Here is a 12,687-nt window from a genome sequence, read left to right on the forward strand (position 1 = left end):
TGCTGCGTAAGTAAGATTTTGTAATGGATTGGATGCATACAGAAGCGGTGATAGCTTGATAAAATTTACTTTACGAAACCAAACACTTTACAGTTCTGGAGCTTTACACAAATGTACTCATACAGCTCTTTACAGCAGGACAGAGCACAATCAGTAGTTACCACTGAAGTTCTCATGGAGATCTTAATGCTCCAAAGTCAACTTTGAACTGAAAAACCAAGAAAGATGATGTCTCCCGTCTTATGTAGTTTTCACACGGCCGCTGAGAAATCTCTAATCTCTTCCATTTCCCAAAATTACTAGAAAGCATATGCCGTTAAAGTTACATCTTAGGACCAGATATGGTTACAGTTCCAGACAAGGATCAAATAAACTTAAACAATTACAGTACCAATTACAGTTATACAGCGATCGGACCAAAATGCCACCAGGTTCGGCGACTTTTGGAGATTTTTCGCCAAATTTGGCGACAAAAATTAGTTTCCAAAATCGTGACCAGCTTGATGTCTTCAGTTCTTTTCCCGTGATGAAATGAAACTTATTGGAACGTTAAATTATATCAACTAATTGTGCAAAAGCAGCATCGTAAAAGCCAATCCAAATGCTTTCAAAAGATGGTATATACTCGTAGGTGTGCTTCCAGAAGCTGTACAAGCGTTGGCAAACATGCATAGCTGCCTAAATGGTTTACTTTGAATATATTTGTGCATCTATATTTTAAATTATTCATATATATACTGCATATGTATATAAGAAAAATAAAGTCTATGTAAAAGATTAAATTAGCAACTTAAATTTCCCTTCCCAATTCTAAAAATAGTAACCACCTCTCTGCACTGCTTCATTTCGAGACTATTCTATGTCATATGATTCTTATGTAATCGTAAGATGATGTAAAGGGAACTAAAATTCAACCAGCCAATAGTAATTTTACAACAATATTAACTGTCCAATCAGAATGTATCGACATCCAAAACCAACTCAGTCTGAATAAGATTTCACCCTGAAAATAACGCACTTGCTTTCCATGCTTTGGCCTAGCTAGACTTCTGTCTGTCTGCTGCTGCTTTCTTGCTGCAAAGTTATCAAAAATGTAAGCCTTTTGGAACAGGCACATTTAATGTGCCGACTTGTGTGTAGCTGTAAGATGTTGCTGAAAATAAAACTGAAGATTTAATCTGCCTTCGCCTCCAATTTCCTAGTCATTATGGATCAGCACTTCTACGCCATCGAAATTTCTGCTTCTAAATATATACAAACGCCATCCAAATTCCTGCCATTCAAATACGCCATCCAAATTCCTGCTTCTGAATTCCTGCTACATGTATATATATATTTATACTATAAAATCAATTTTTAAGAAATTAGACTACAGCACATAAATGTAAATGAGAGTGCAATCAATAAGCAGTCATGTGAAGAACGTTATATTTATGTCTTACACATGACTGCTTATTTCATTTCTCATTTCTTCAGTTTTGTTTAAGTCTTTATTGGTTTATGCGGTTTTCAGTAACTATGCTTATTCTTAGTTACACATACTTATCTTTGTACTTTGTTTCCGTGGGGCTAATTTTGAAAGCTCGTATACTGATTTTCTATTCCAGTGTACACAAACACTTATGTATATAGATGCATACACACACGCACATACATACACACATAAATAGTTACAATTACACATATACGTATATGTACGAGCTCAGGCGCTCATGTGTGCTTATATTATGATGGCAATACACAGTGCTGGAAAATTAAGAGGCAACTGTAAACGTAAACACTTTTATTCAAATAAAATTAGCGGATGCAATTAACGATAGTGATTTTACAATGACTTCAAAAGGCGTGTGATCTTACATAGGCATAGTTCCGAAGCCAGAGAGCATGATAGATCGACTGTGCCTTCGCCGGGATACGAACTACAGATCTTCCAGTTGCTAGTTTGGCGTGCTGCTAGTTACATTAGGAGAGCATTCACAGGAAAATGCAATAATCGTTCTAGCCGTTACTTCAAATTTTATAGCTTGCGGGATGCATGCTGACTGGCAACCGGCAAGAAGCAAATGAGAAAAATTTAGTTTCATTAGATAGAAAGCAAACTAAAGAGCTTTAGGATTTTTCCCGCCTAAAAGCAGTGCTTACAGAGATTATAATATTAAAACTAAATTTTCATCTTATGTAATTCATATATATATATATATATATATAATTGAATTCACTTCATCAGCATCATAATACATATATTACGATGCTGATGAAGTGGATCAAGCGGGCTTAAACCTTTCAGAAAATAGACCTAGGAGAGGGTTATCATTTAATAGCACGTCTTATTTCTGCCTTTATAAAGAAATAAATTAGTTATGGAAGTCTCGAGCTTCATTGTTCTTTTTTTTTCAAATGTTTTAAATTTTAGTTTTATGATTTCATTTTTTAATTTTACTTTTATTAAAACGTTCTTTATTTTTATTTTTTACTAATATCTGCATTGCTAGTTATAGCGCATTTTTAACACATTTTAAATTATTCTACTTCTGCGTTTTCATTCAAAGTTAAATCCTCAACTGATCTATAGCACCTCAACCTTTTAATATTTGCACTTCCTCTCTCTTTTTCTCTATTTAAACGTATATATATTACGGTCAAACACCGAAATCTGGAGAATGTCGATTTTCACCGGTGAATGTCAACATCCACATAGTCGCTTGGTGTATGTCCGAAATATTTTCAAATACTCTTATTTCTGACTTAGACCTGTAAATGTCGACATTCACCATGTACTAATGGTGAATGTTGAACATATAAGAATATTATATTTTCTCCGTAATTCAGTCTCGAAAAAACGCACTTCAGACTTAAAATAAGAACTTAAGAACATAAAAACTTAAAATATACAGTACATTCAAAATGAGAAAGGAAAATAACAGAAGTTAAAAACTTACTTAAATATGCAGTACGTTCTAAATGAGAAACTAAAATAATAGTAATAAAAAACTTACTAAATTATGTGATTCAAATCTTATTTATTGCAACAACTTAAATTATTATGACACTACATGACATCTCTTTTCGAATTACACCAGAGCATATCTGTGATTGTCGACATACACCGGTGAGGGTCCGAATGTAATGCAATATTCGATCTTTCACTGACGTATTTGGTGAATGTTCACATTCTCCGGTGAAAGTCGACATTCTCCAATTTCGGTCTTTTCGGTAACATATATATATATATATTTCTTCGATGACCTAAGTTCAGTTTTCTTCAACGCCTAGGCGAGGCCCTATCCCAGAGTAGTGAGTGAATCGATAGCATTCGATGAGGTGTGAAAGTTGAAATGATATAGAAATATAGGCATTTTATAGTAACAAAGCAATTCGGAAATTGGTAAAACCTTGATGCTATTAATATGGGAGTCAGAAATTTCGTAGTATGAAAAAGTCCTAATATCGAGTGTAGAGGATGAAAATGATGATGAAGATTATGTCGTTCCGATATATCTCGTACTTCCCATGTCGCTGAACTAAGTGCCGTGCTGCATACGCTTGTACATATATCATGTCAAAATTATTTCGCCTTTGACCGCACATTTTAATTCATTTAGACAATTTTGTAACGGCTTTAATACTTTGCTTTTACAGTATTTATAAATGAAAGGCAACAAAGTTTAATAAAAACAGTAAGAACAAAGTTCTAATAGCATATTGACTATTGCGTTCTGATAACAAAACATGTAAGTAAAGCATTTTAAGATCATTGAAAGAATATTTAAAAACTAGATTTCTATTTATATGGAATCCAAAATAGTTTATTGTACAGTTTCGTGTGCCTTTTTTTTTTTTAAATGGATCGTAGCTTATACTCCGTAAAATGTAGGACAAAATTTAACTTAGAATTTTTATCGAAATTTGCAAACTACACACGTAGTCGTAAATTGTAAAAAGCAAAAAACTTAGCAAGAAATAGAAATTAGGTTTCGCAGGGAGAAGTGGATCATCATTACTCCTCTTGCAGAACAAATGATATTTGAGCACTAAACCATGAAGTCTAGAAGCGTGGCGGCGCAAAGTAATTACTTGGAAAAGTATACTTTTTGCTATTGATCTTTAATTGCTTTGTAAAACAGACCTTCTTTATTTCACTTCTGTAAAAAATCTGTAAATAACAGAAAATGCTATTTCATAAGAAATTATAATAACCGCCATTCAGTCTGTTCACGTAGTTTTTGATAAATAATATAATTTATTAAAGCAAAACACAATATAGGATGTTTAATACTTTACTTCAAATATTCAGAGATGACTTAACAAAGTTGTTTATAATTTGAAGTGTTAAAATCTGCTTTTATCCATGTTTATGTGTGCCAAATATTTATGTGGTATTTCTCTTTGCTGTTTATCTGCGTTTACTTCCTTATTTTAATATTTTTCGTAATTTCAAAATCTTTTCTGATATTTTTCTAATCACTTTTACAAATTAAATAAATAACATCTATGAAATTAAGCTCAGAATTTATTAGACTGGTTAAAGATTCTCAGCCTGCAGTAAATGAGTAAAATCAATGTATCTTTATGTAATACTTCAAAATCATTAAAAATGCACGTAAAATTTTAAGCTAAAACTCGTATTGAAGGCTGCGTAACATTTCATTATCTGAAAATTACACACTTTTTTAAGAAGACAAAAAGATCATTGTTTTTACTGTTAAGTTTTGTTTCTCGAAAACTTGAACTATAAATAAAAATAAAAAAGTTAAGTAAAAATAAATGCATTCGCAAAATAAAGAAATAAAGCTGTAGAATCATTAGGATTTTTGAATTAAGAGACATGAAAAATGAGCAGTGCCCTCACTGGGACTCGAACCTGGATCTCTCGAACATGCGCCGAGTGTGCTACCGTTACACCACGAAGGCATGCAGAAAGAAGGGAGAAAATACCTTATATACATCCCCCTTTTAAAGGGGATTAGGGGACCCATTCGCCAAATCCTGGTGGCGAAAAATCATCATCCAACGCCTTTTAGTTCGGGCTCCACTCTATAGTCACTAGGATTTTTTTGATGCAGAAAACATGAAAAATGAGCAATGCCCTGGCCGGGAATCGAAGCTGGTCCTCTCGAATATGCGTCGAGTGTGCTACTGTTGTAGAGTCATTAGGTTAACTGGAAGCAGAAAACATGAAAAATATGCAACCGCCTTCGCCGGGAATCGAACCACGGACCTCTGGAATACCGGCCCAGCGTGCTACTGTTACACCACGAAGGCACGCTAGGGAAGTGGGAGAAATACCTTATATACTCCCCTTTTTAAAGGGCGACTAGGGTTTTAGGGGACCTAGTCACCAAATCCTGGTTGCGGAGAATCATCATCCACAACCCTTTTAGTTCGGGCGCCACTTGTAGAGACATTAGGTTAATTGGAAGCAGAAAAGATGAAAAATATGCAACCGCCTTCGCCGGGAATCGAACCACGGACCTCTGGAATACTGATCCAGCGTGCTACCGTTACACCACGAAGGCACGCTAGGGAAGCGGGAGAAATACCTTATACCGTTACTCCACGAAGGCATGCAGGAAGGAAGGAGAAAATACCTTATAAAGTTTTAAAAGAAAGGCTAAACAATTACATTTATCTTGCTTTAAGAAATGATACACATTTCAAACCGAAGAGGGACGTTGAATGTGCAACTTTAAATCTGTACTGGACCGCAAAGCGGCGTCAATGAGTCTCATTTTTGTGTTTTACTGCATATACGAGTTAGATGCCCTTAGAAAAAATCTTTCCCTTATAACAAAACCGTCAGTTTAATTTAAATGATTCGCTGTAAAAGATAGTCAACTTTCGGGCACCAGTGAAAAAGATGAATGAAATAATAACTGTTACTTATCCTTCCACTCAGTTCTTGAATATGATATTTTATATTAAAACTATCGCTTAACCTTAATATTATTAACGTTATTCTAGGTTATTATATTATTATAAGGTATATTCTAGGTTTTTTTTAGGAAAATCTGTGCCTTTTAGTAAACTGAATCAATTTAATTGGAAATTTTCTTAATTGACTAATAAATTATGATAAAATACATCTGCACCAAAATAATATACTCCAAATTAAGACAGATATAACGTTGTCTGAAAGGTAATCAACACATTGCTGTACTTTTTAGAGGAGACTAATGATCCTTGTGAATATTCTTTGCGAGATCTGCAGTGCAACGCTCCGCTAGAACTGATGTGACGCCCCATGCGCTAATGGACAGATCCGCAGCGACTGTCATTGAGTTGACCTATATTAGGCAGGGATGACATATATTTTGATACAGGAGTTACTTCGGAAGTTTTTCTGAAATTAGTTCCGGATATTCTGATGCTGACCCAATTTCTAAGGTAGTTTTTGGGCCGAAGCCATTTCGGTGGAATCACGCTGCCCTTAGCACAGCTGTCGAGAGAGGTGCTTTCTTCTAGTTGTTTCAAACATTAATATGCGTAATGAAATTTCTTGGGAGAAGAATCATAATCCGTATTAATTATCAAACGTTTTTCTTCGTTTCAATTCGCCGTGAAAGCTTTCGTTACAGTTTAAAGTGTTTCTGTTATGGGTGACTGTAATCTAAATTCACCACTGATAGTGCAAGCTTAAAAAATAAAAATGACAGAACACATTTAAAACTCTAAAAATGGTGTCAAACAAAGTAAGTCCCAAGTACACGTGAAAAGCAACAAATGTTAAGGGATTACGTACTTAAATGGTTTTAACGCATTCATTCTTTGACTGAGTTAACAGGTGAGATCCCATCCCCTCATTTTAGTAGAAATTTAAGAAGAATTTCGAAACTTAATTCATTAATATACGTTAATGATTATAATTAACTGAAATTAATTATAATCATTAACGTATATTAATCATTAATATTAATGATTATTAACGTATATTAATGATTAATATACGTTAAAAAAGGAAAAAGGGTATATGGACTGAGGAAAAAAAGAAGTGAAATTTAAAATGGCTGCTTCTCTCACAGGCATAGTTTTCTTTATCAGAAATAGTCAAATGCAGCTTAAGAGTATTTTATGACTAAATCTAAATTCTCATCCGTATTTACGTATTACCATCTTCTATTTGTTCTTCTTAGAAAGTCCTCCACGAAGGCACCCCTTCCCTTAGACAAATAGCCCTCGAGGCTTTACTGTAATTAAATGAACCCAAACTATTTTTTTCTTAATACTTATAACATAATGCTAAAATATAGAAACAAGCATTATCAATTAAAAAAACATTAATGCTCTGGAAAGTCGGTTCTTGATACTCAGTAATATGAACATATAAATGAACAAACAATCCAACAAACAAACAAAAATGGACGCAATTCACTACTACCTGTTTCTAGTTTAGTAAGCAAGAGTTTTCCACAGATTTAAGAAGTAGAATGTTTTTTCAGAAAAATATGATTTTAAATAAACGTGCATATTTGATGATATTAGCGAAATAAACTTCCCAGGCAACAAATTGATAAATAATGTTTCCTTTAAAGAATTTGGCATAAGTTGGATGCTATTTTAAGCATATTGTTCAATTAATTCCATCCTCTGCTACGATTACAAATTTACCTTCTGAATCATTAACACTTAAACCAAGATGTCTCTAGAATATGCATTAAAAAAATGACTGATGTATACAGATTAAAAAGAGAACTAAAAGATCGACGTAATCCATTCTCTTACTCTTGTGATCAGCAAAGCAGCTATGCTTGGCAGAATTTGATGTGGATTCTTTAGGCTTCTTCCCCCCCCCCCCAACTGCATTGATCAGTCACTTTCTTCTCAAATATATTTGATAGCCAGTCCCATCAGCCATTTAGCCATTTCATTGTCAAGAGGCTTGCACAGCATGCGCCACAAAGAACAGACCGATATTAGTCATCGAGAACAGGGGGCGGACCCACACAAACATTATGCGGGTTTCGGGCCCGCAGCCTAGAGTTCGCATTCATCTTCCGCTAACTGCTGGACCGTCAAGAAAACCATTCATCGGTTCTTGAACTGAACATTCTAAGTCGCAAAAAACTGAAAATACATCGCATGCTGCCTTCCTTACAATAATACATTTTGTATGATAATTTCATTATAAATTTAAAGATGTCCTACTTCTTTTTATGATAATTACTAGCAGCAAAAGCTTTTTTTAATATAGTAATGTTTTATGACCATTGGAAAATCTAAATTGGTACATAAAAGTTTAAAAAAAATGTCTTTATTTAATACGTTACCTAAGCCTATCATTATTTATTCATTTTATTTCTGAGTGAAAGCATTATTTACGATAGTTTATTTTTTTTCCTCAGGAAGAAAGGAGGAAATATTTGGCAGATGCATATAATAGAGCTATTCTCGGGAAATCTTGCTTTATTTCTAATTTTATTCATAGAATTTGAATTTTCCTCAAGCCATGTATTTATTTATTGTTCCTACTTTCTCAAGCTGTCATTCTTCTTCATAAAGTATGATAAACTTACCTCGCAAACACTGGCTTACGAACGCCAAGCAACGCGGATAAAGGGATTAAGGAAATGTTGAGAGAAGTCACTCGTGATCCTCTTTTAATAAAACTTTATGTTTGATTATTTCCAAAGCGTCTGGCACATTGCTAGGTACTGCCAAAATATAACACGTTTTAATTCAGTATTAAAAGAATGAGAATCAAACTTTTTTAAATAATAATAAAATCGATGAATTTTCATAATTTTGCTTTTCTTTATTCGTCACTTTTCCCTTTCAACGGATTTCGTTCTCTTGAATCATTGGAATGTATTCGGAATGTTTTCGTTGATTAATGCAATTCGAAAGAGGTGCAGGTTCTCCACAAAATGCATCCGGCACTATTGTGTTAAAATTTATCGGCAAATTAACGATGATATCAATTTATCATCAATTTAACATATTCGTTTTTATTTTTTAAAGCTATCACAAGTCTTACTTAAAAGGGAAAAAAAATTAAATCCTCCTAATTTACATATAAGTTATCCAAACTGAATATATTTATGATATAGTTCGCCAGTTATAAACTTTTCAGATAAATAAACTAAAAGACAAGCCTCTCGTTCTGAGATTAAACCGAAATATACTTCAAGAAATAAGAGAGTAATGGATAAATTGAAATTATTTCTGTATATCTTAGCTTAAGATTACATTCAAAGATTTATGACCTTTATATATACGGTCTTTCTTACTCAACAAAGTTTTTCTCCCGCTTATCTTACTTATCAAAATGCGTAATTAAATGCAAGTGAATAAATAAAGTTACAGATTCAAACATCATAATTCTTTACAGTTCTACGCTATTAAAAGCCACTTCAAAACTCTACTACAGAATATTTTATATTAAGGCTCCTACATTTTTTGCACATATTCAAAGACATAATAAATATATAAAAAAATGTACGGATTTCAACTACTAGCAAAGAGAAGTAAAAATACTAACTACTAATAAACAACACATTCGAAAACATAATATTACTTTCCCCCAAAATAAAGTATACTGTATTCTGATTAAAATGTTATGTCGAAATATAAGGGTTTAGCTTTATCTATAACGTTTTCTGATGTAAATGGGCTTGAGAGCCTTATTAAACTGGGAATAATGCTTCGAATTTTTACAAGATATAAAAACTGATTATTTAATATTCATTTAAAAAATTCAGTTTTAGAAAATTTTATTTATAGATCAAGATTTCGTCTCCCAGTTTTATATTAAAGCCATTATAGTTCTTGAATAAAACGCTGCACTGCTCTCAGCTTTGTAATAGATTACAAAATTTCTCACAGAATACAAATTAAACGAAACCCAAACTTTTCATATTATTACAAAGAGAAACAAGCATTATCAATCTGTCAGTTACAAATACCAGGGAGATCTTAGTATAAAAGTGACTTTAAACTTTCTGTTAACTTTGACTGTTAATTTCACTCTTATTGTCTTAAATAAAACTTCTATTATAAACAGATGTTCTGTTGCATTTTAGGTATAAAGAAAAGATCTGCATATCATGGCTTAGGAAAAAATAATAAATGACCTTTTGTTTTCTGGTCTTAATTTCGAAACATATCTAAATTTCTACACCCAGAGTAAAACAACGTCTTCTATTTTGCACATCCAAGACCATAACATTGTAGAACTTCTTTCTTTAAGAATCCTGTTTTGCATTCACTTACCCAAATCGGCATATTTTAATCTCGACATATATTTTTTTTACGATCCAAAAACAACAGATTCTCAATATAAGTAGGGATATATTATTTCTGATCATTTCTCAGCTGTTTGAGAAATACGAAATGATGTGATGGAAACAGTGATTTCATCTTAACACCACAATCAGTAAACTAGGTTGTATTACCACAAAAGGGGGAAAATGTACTGACGTTACAGTTCAGGTTTCTTTTATCATTTTGAGAATCTGAGCATACTCATCAGTTCTAGAAGTCAACAAAATGAAAGGTATCATTACCGAAGGATGTTATTTTTGCCACCTAGTTATTTGCATTCATCTCACTCAATCGCACAAGAAAACAACTTATTTCCCTGATGCGTAAATTGATCTCCATCTTAGTCCTGTTTCTGACATTTTTTTTTTGGGGGGGGACAACAGTTTTATCTACAGTCAAAAACAGCACTTTTGCAACTTACCTACGAATCATAATGCGAAATTTTATACGAGCTACATATGTTACTAATTACTTGACTTCAAATGAAGCAAAACTAGGAAATAACTAGTAATACTTACAAAGGTGTGCTCGAATTACGAAGAATTAAACTTCGCAAAATTTTGAATTTTTCTCCGATATTTTAATTACTATTCTTAATTTAATACATTAAGTTTTCAACGAGGACAAATAAAAAGCGTTGACTAATTCAGAAAGAAAAAAGAACTTTAAAAGCCCTTATACTCAGCATAAAGAGATCACAAAAGTAAAGTCAATAATTAAATAGATTAATATCATAAACATATTAATAATCATATCATGTATTTAATTTATTTAGTGCAAAGTTTCATTTTTATTCTAATAAATAAGTTACGGCTTTTAATTAATCTGTCAGTCCTAATTTCATTTCGAGACATGTTCAGTCTCTCCTGAAAATCAAAATCAAATCAGTATAAAATAACAGGAAAAGAGCACGACAGTATTTTGCTTCAGCTATTATTTCTACATAAAATTAGCAAAGCAACAACCTTATGTTTCGCGTGGATTTAGTTAAAAACTCTATCGATTTCGAGAGTAAAAAAGGTCCAAGATCCCCCTTCATCAGCAGCAACGAAATCTGCAAAGTAGGCAAACGATCCAAACTGCAAGAATTTTCTCGAAAATGTTGTTGTGATTTGCGACTAGTATATTTGGGATTAATACTTTGCTCAAGAATGCTATGGATTGTAAAACTGAATTTATAACAAATAAAATATCTTCTAGGAGATGATAAGTATGACCAAATGGTATGAAATACAAAAAAAGGGGAAAAATACTTTAATAATTATCCTTTGTTTTAAATTTATATTCAAATGCCATCATAAAGATTTTTGATATTTTAACGCCGGCCGCGAGATGATCCCTCTTCTGCAAGAAGTACAGAATTGAGATGCCATCCTAGTGGATGATATGTACAGATCATTTTATAGTATGCAGAATGCTAAATAATTTTAAAAATTAGAAAGAGATGCTACTGAAGGGAAGAGGCAAAGAATGAAAAAACAGTAGAAAGATGCACATGATGTGGAGCTGTGCAAAGAGTAATTCCTAATCTGCTGTACTACAGATATTATTCAAGCGCAAGTTTAGTTATGTACAGTTCACACTAATAGTTATGAATTCCGTTACTTAAGTCATGACTTAAAAGAGACTGTACTTCATACACTATAATTTATACTATAACCTTGTCCGGGTGAATCACAAATTAACTAGTGCGTACATCAAAACTTCAGGTATCATAAGTAGGTGAAAACTGGATTCAAAATTTTTATAAGAATACTTGCAAACCAAAACTATGTTTACAAAATTTATTCATGGCTGTTTCCGTGGTATCGAGCTGTAAAACTTTATGTTGATCTTTTTGTTTTGTGAGTACTTTCACTTCAGCTTTTTGCATGTACCACCAGGCTTCAAATTAGTGAATGCATTTAAACGCAGATTTCTTGAGTTCCAGAGACAGCCTTTGGCAATTATCGCTGACCATCACTGTTACTTCTCTCTGCAAATGAATTACATAAATCGACTTTAATTTTGCTAGCCGTTATTGCTTCGGGACAGAATAAAGGTCTCAGCCAAAGTTTAATAGGTTCGCTTTGCTTGTATTTACCATTTAAATTTCACTTTAGCATTTGTTCTAATTTTTCACAAGCAGCAGAGATGGTCTTTTCTCTTATTGCTATTTTATATAACCATCAGGTTGACGAGTAATTAAACGCATTTCTTTTAAATCTTCCCCAGAGTTTGTGTTACTCAACTTTGAAGTTAAGGCGGGCTGATAGGTAGTCTGAGCGTCTTTATGGTTCCAGGAATTGATAGTACCTTTCTTGCACCCCTGTTATTTGGAATATCTGCGTAATTGCCGCCATCTAATGTTAGGAATGTTTCTTTGCTTCTCACGTGATCGCGTTGCTCTAATTCGTATTCTACTGCATTCATCCATTTGAGCATCGTCAG

General features: G+C 33.0%; 1 non-coding gene across 1 annotated transcript; it reads right to left on the minus strand.

The window, feature by feature from the left end:
* Positions 1–5,444: 5,444 nt before the first annotated feature.
* Positions 5,445–5,516, minus strand: TRNAT-AGU (transfer RNA threonine (anticodon AGU)). Its single transcript has one exon. It is a non-coding gene; the product is annotated as a tRNA-Thr (tRNA).
* Positions 5,517–12,687: the final 7,171 nt, after the last annotated feature.

Source organism: Stegodyphus dumicola, chromosome X1 (assembly GCF_044657685.1).
Source record: "Stegodyphus dumicola isolate Sdum_Otavi_A_Nest chromosome X1, ASM4465768v1".
Taxonomy (NCBI): Eukaryota; Metazoa; Arthropoda; class Arachnida; order Araneae; family Eresidae; genus Stegodyphus; species Stegodyphus dumicola.